Source organism: Notothenia rossii (genome assembly GCF_949606895.1).
Source record: "Notothenia rossii genome assembly, chromosome: 3".
Lineage (NCBI taxonomy): Eukaryota > Metazoa > Chordata > Actinopteri > Perciformes > Nototheniidae > Notothenia > Notothenia rossii.
In genome coordinates, this window is record NC_136901.1 from 42,040,943 (window position 1) to 42,047,366 (window position 6,424).

At 51.2% G+C, this 6,424-nt stretch overlaps 1 protein-coding gene across 1 annotated transcript in view; it reads left to right on the forward strand.

The window, feature by feature from the left end:
* Positions 1 to 6,424, forward strand: part of LOC307033696 (butyrophilin-like protein 2) — a 99,757-nt gene that overhangs the window by 58,444 nt on the left and 34,889 nt on the right. The gene's annotated exons all lie outside the window — the stretch shown is intronic.

The window sequence follows — 6,424 nt, forward strand, 5'->3', positions numbered from 1 at the left end:
GCATGTACTCTAATTTTTACAATAATCTGATTTTGTGTAAGCTTTAAATATTCTCAATGAATATTTAAAACTTAATGGGTGTCTTTCATATTTGAATGTTTATTTATTTAAAACGTGTATTAGTTGCTATACTGTAGACATGTAGGCCTACATATGTATAATTATATTATTATTTTAAGTGTGGTTTAAAGTGAACTTATATAAAGTTATTTGGTTGAGCCAAGTAACCCAGGTGGATGCAATCAGGTAATTAGGACAGAGCCTCTGTTTTTAGATGGGGTTTGTGGCCATGCTGTAGGCCTGACGTTTAAAATAAATGATCAAATCTTATCTGTTAAGATGAATGTTTCATTTAAAAGGTTTTTATTTATTTGTTTAAGGAGGGACCCCAGAGCCAAGGGCAGGCCGAGTAGACCGCCTTCTTCTATCCGCAGGCAGGATCAAACTCTCGGTCCGGCAGCTTCCCCGGTGATGGGCTCCGTGTAACAAGTCCCCTCAGTCTGTGCGGGGAGCAGCGCCGCGCCCAGGTACTCCCCGTTCTGCACCACGGTGATGCTGCGGTCATCGATCGTCTCTCCTCCGGTGGTGCCTTTGGCTCCCTCCGCCGCCACACTGCCCAGCACACTGGAGATCACTATCCCGTTGAGGGTCGCCGGTCTCTGGCACTGTTATTTTGAGGGTCGCGGGCTGAAAAGTCTCACCATACTTAATCATAGACAGTTACATGGTATATATTGTACGACTTTGTAATTTTTGAATGTTGATATGTATTCGCTCATAGCCTACTGTGCCTTTCACGCAGACAATACAAGTTAATTTTGAAATGACAAATAGGTTTATGTTTCAAGTTTATTTGCATTAAAAACGTGTTTTTAAACCCTTCTGTTCAAAGTTGATATTGTAGTGCCAGGAAAAGGGAGTCGGAGGCGGTGTATTGAAAACAGAGTTCCAATCTTTATTAGCCATTAACATCAGAGAGGTTAATGCATGAACTGCTCTGCTTGACTAGCTAGCAGGAATGACAGCTAAAGCTACAGGTGTTCCCACTAAAGGGTCCGTGCGGCAACACAATACGAGAGTTGAATTGTGTCCAATAACGTGTCACCACACAAGCCCCCCCAGAATTCACGTATAAACAAAATCCGTATGGCGGGAAGGAACAACCCGCCTGCCCCCACGAGACCTGCGCACCGGAGTCGGTACAGCGACCTCCGCCCGTGCGGCCCCCGACAGAGGAGGGACCGGAACAACAGGTCCACCCTCCTTGACAGGAATCAAAGCCGGGGGTCGGCCCCGTCTCGGCGGACGAGCCAGCACCACCGGCCGGTCCACGTCCAAGTGAGCAGCCTTCACCCGGTCAACCGAGACGTGCTCAGCCTTACCGCCCACGTCGACCACCAGGTGTTTTTCACCGTGTTCCAACACCCGGAAAGGTCCATCGTAAGGGGGCTGCAGGGGGCCTCTGTGTGCGTCGTGACGAATGAAGACGAGCCCAGCCGAGCTTAGCTCCGCGGGAACTTGAAACCCCGGTGCACCGTGCTGAGTAGTCAGGACTGGAGCGAAAGCCTCCGCTGCGTCCCGCAGAAAAACTTGCTGGGCCGTGGCAGACCAGGGAGCTGATGCATTTGGGAGGAAATCCCCCGGAACCCTCAGCGGCTGACCGTAGATCATCTCCGCTGTAGAACACTGCAGATCTTCCTTAGGTGCTGTCCTCAGGCCCAGCATCCCCCAGGGCAGCTTGTCGACCCAGTTACCGTCCGTAAGGCCGGCCTTGAGGGCCGCCTTCATGGAGCAATGGAAGCGCTCGCAGAGGCCGTTAGCCTGAGGGTGGTAAGCGGTAGTCCTGTGCAGCTTAACCCCCAAACCGCCTGCCACAGCGTTCCAGAGCTCGGACGTGAACTGAGAGCCCCTGTCTGAGGAAATGTCCGACGGGGTGCCAAAACGACACGCCCATGTTGCAATGAAGGCCCGGGCAACGTCTGCGGCTGATGTCGAAACGAGCGGAACCGCCTCCGGCCAACGGGTTGTTCTGTCCACCATGGTGAGGAGGTAGGAAAACCCCTGAGAGGAAGGCAATGGACCAACCAGGTCAATGTTGACGTGATCAAACCTCCTCTCAGGCACCAGGAAACGCTCCAACGGGGCCTTCGTGTGGTGGTGCACCTTAGCGCGTTGACAAGCCACGCACTCCCTGGCCCAAGTCCTCACATCCCTTTGCAGCCCTTGCCAAACGAACTTCGCTGCCACCAAACGTACCGAAGGTTTAACGCCGGGGTGTGACAGGCCGTGCACAGCCTCGAACATAGGACGCCTCCAGCTGGCAGGGACGACAGGCCGCGCCAGGCCAATAGAGACGTCACACAGGAGAGCAATGCCCGCGTCGCCGAACACCACGTCCTCCAAGCGCAGCCCAGCGCTCTCCACCTTCAGAGCCTGGACGCCGTGATCTGTGACCTGGTCCATCGCCATGCGAGTATAGTCCAGGCCCAACTGGACGGCACCGATGACGACCCTGGAGAGGCAATCTGCAACCAGGTTCGACTTGCCAGCCAAGTGCTTAATGTCCGTAGTGAACTCTGATATGTAGGAGAACTGCCACTGCTGACGTGCCGACCAAGGCTCCGCCACTTTTGACATGGCGAAGGTGAGCGGCTTGTGGTTGACAAACGCAGTAAATTCACGGCCTTCCAGCATGAAACGGAAGTGCCGCATGGCCAAATAAAGTCAGAGGAGCTCCCGGTCAAAGGCGCTGTATTTGCGTTCTCTAGGCGTCAGCTGGCGGCTGAAAAGGGCGAGCGGCTGCCAAGCGCCCTCCACCCACTGCTCGTGCACTGCGCCGACCGCGTAGTCCGACGCATCCGTGGTGATGGAGATTGGAGCCGTAGATGATGGGTGTACCAGCAAAGCCGCCTGAGCCAATGCGGTCTTGACCTCAGCAAAAGCGCCGTCCGCCTCTGCTGTCCAGTCGATCTCCTGGACGGGGGTATTGCCTTTCAGCGCCTCATACAGCGGCCGCATGATGTGCGCGGCCCGGGCGATGAAACGGTGGTAGAAAGTCACCATCCCCAGAAACTCACGGAGCGACCGGGCTGTGACCGGGCGAGGAAAAGCCGCAACAGCCTCCACCTTCGCTGGCAGAGGAGTCGCACCGCCCTTGGTGACGCGGTGCTCCAGGAAATCGATGTCCGACACCCCGAACTGGCACTTTGCAGGATTGATGATTAATCCGTGTTCGTTGAGCAGTGTGAAAAGGGCTCGGAGGTGGGACAGGTGCTCCTGCACTGAAGCGCTGGCGACGAGTATGTCGTCGAGGTAGACAAACACAAACGGCAGGTCCCGCAGCACCGAATCCATCAGGGGCTGGAATGTCTGAGCGGCATTCTTGAGTCCAAAAGACATCCGCAGGAACTCAAAAAGTCCAAAAGGCGTTATCACTGCTGTCTTGGGAATGTCCAGGGGGTGCATGGGCACCTGGTGTTATCCACGCACCAGGTCCACCTTGGAAAACACCCCCGTACCGGCCAGATGCGCCGAAAAGTCCTGAATGTGCGGCACCGGATAGCGGTCAGGCGTAGTTGCGGCGGCGGTAATCCCCGCACGGGCGGAACCCGCCATTCGGTTTGGGAACGACGTGCACGGGGGAAGCCCAAGGACTGTCGGAGCGGCGGACAATGCCCAGGCGCTCCATGGTTGCGAACTCCGCCCTCGCCACAGCCAGCTTAAAAGGGTTCAACCACCGGGCCCTGGCGTAGACAGGAGGCCCCCCGGTAGTGACGTGGTATTCCACGCCATGCTTAGTGGTAAGCGCAGAGAAGGTGGGTAGCGACAGGTCTGGAAACTCAGCCAACAGTCTGAGAAATGTGTCTGCCCCCGACAGCGAGCCTGACAGCCCGTCGTACGCTGCGCTGCCAAGTGTGCACACGAGGGAAGAAAACGTGAAGGCATCAACCAAACGCCTATTCTTAACGTCCACCAAGAGTCCATGAGCACACAAAAAATCTGCTTCGAGGAGGGGAAAAGAAATGTCCGCTGTCACGAAATCCCAGCTGAAACACTGTCCTCCGATGCACAGACACATAGGCCTCACGCCGTACGTGCGAATGGGACCGCCGTTAGCTGTCGTCAATCGCGGTCCGTGCCCGCGATGTCTTCACTCGACGCTGGAACTACGCTCCGTTGAGCGCCCGTGTCACACAGAAACAGGCTCCCCGAAACGCTGTCGCTGACGAAGAGGAGCCTGCACGTGCCGTCGACGCTCAGGGCCACTACTGAGCGCCGGCCCCTCCGTTTCCCGGGGGTTTGTAGCTGCACGGAGCGATGCATCTCTTCGCCCTTGTCCCGAAATGTGCATGGTAAACGCACTTTCCGGTTTCTCCACGCCGGCTCGACACAGCCGTGTCCGGCCTCCGAAACGCTTGCTTGACTGCAGGTGGGCCGCTGAGCATCGCTGCTAACGTCTCTGCCCCGGGCTGTTGTGTAGCCAGGAAAAAACGATCCGCTTCCTCAGCCAAAGCACGGGGCTCCGTGACAGGCGTGTTGGCCAGCGCCGTCTGGACCCGGGGAGGCAAGTGATGAAGGAAAATCTCCGTGAATAAAATCCGGGAATCTTCCCCCCCTAGCAGATTTAGCATTTTCTCCATTAGCTGAGATGGCTTGCTGTCTCCTAGGCCTTGAATGTCAAGTATCTGGTGAGCCCTCTCCTTAGCAGATAAGCTAAATGTCTTAAGGAGAAGGGCCTTAATCACCTCATATTTGCCATGATGTGGGGGGGCTGCGACGAATCCCACCAACCTGGACGACGCAGAGCTGCCCAGCGCTGCTACCACATGGTAGTATTTCAGGTCCCCGTCACGGACCTGTTGGCAGGCGAAGTGCGCCTCCACGTGTGCGAACCATGCCTTCGCGGCGTGCTCCCAGAATTCCGGCAGCTTTACGAACACATCGCGTTCAGCCATGCTCGTTAATTTCCCGGAAACTTTCTCGGAAAAGTCAAGGTCACCAGTGTAGTGCCAGGAAAAGGGAGTCAGAGGCGGTGTATTGAGAACAGAGTTCCAATCTTTATTAGCCATTAACATCAGAGAGGTTAATGCATGAACTGCTCTGCTTGACGAGCTAGCAGGAATGGCAGCTAAAGCTACAGGTGTTCCCACTAAAGGGTCCGTGTGGCAACACAATACGAGAGGTGAATTATGTCCAATAACGTGTCACCACAATATTTAGTGTCTTAAAAGATGAAATCTTTAAAAACATGCAGTTTGCCATTTTAAAAGTTTGATGGAAGAAATTAAATATGTCACTGACATGGAGCTTTAGGCCTGGTCTGGAATGCTTTAACAAAAATGTTGGTGTTGTTTCAGTTTTTTAGAGTGAATATGGATGTTAAATTCCCAAATTAGTATGAATAATCTTAAACAAGAACAGGATCTTGAGCCATGATGTTTTTAAAGTACAGAAACATTCAAATGTTTTGTAATAGATGCCTAGTACTCTTTATATAATTTATAAAGTAATAATAATACATGTGAATGATTGAGCTCATTAGTGGCCTGACTGGCCCTCCTAATTTGGTCTAAAAAAAGTCAATGATCATTGTGAAGGGGTGTCCAGCCCATATCAATAATATACCAAACTATAGGCTCATGTGAGATTCAGAAATTATTTTTTAAATCATGTCTTCATGTTATAGTAGGCCTACCTTACATGAACCTGTTTGAAACCTTAATGACCCCATGATGTGATTATTTTATATCTTAAAACCTGTAACAACTATATTTAGATGTTCATAAATATCTACATTTATGTATAAATACATGTATAGCAGTTAGACAAACATAATTAATAGATGATCTCATTATTACCTATTTTATATGTACTAAAAAATTAAGTTGACTAAGCCACCTTTTTGTTTTAATGTATTAATTAGACAAAATGATTTGTGCTTAAAGTCATATACTGTTGAGTCTCAAACGGATAGGCCTACAGGGTGTACTTTGAGGGGTTTTGACTCTGCAGACCGTTTACATGCATAAAAACCTTCATAACACACAAGGGGACTGGTAATAAACGGAAAAGCATGACATGTCTCCTTATATATAGTTATTAAATAATATTTTGTGTGTATACAACTGTGCACTAATTTTCATCAAAAAAAAGATAGAGAGTAAAATATATTTTAAGTTCTGTTGAGATATTGCTCAGAATGCATTGAAACCATATTGCGTGTTCCTCTGTGTTTCAGGGAGGAAGTCCAGGTCGGGGAGGGAAGTGGTTTTCAAGAAGTTCATGCACATGAACCTGCAAACCTGCAGAGCAAACATTTGGCGCTAAAACTTCAGAGCAGCTAATGCTGCATTCATGCAATACAAAAATTACAGTTTTACTGTCCCCGACTCAGTAAGAAGTCCCTATTACAGTTTCTACACTA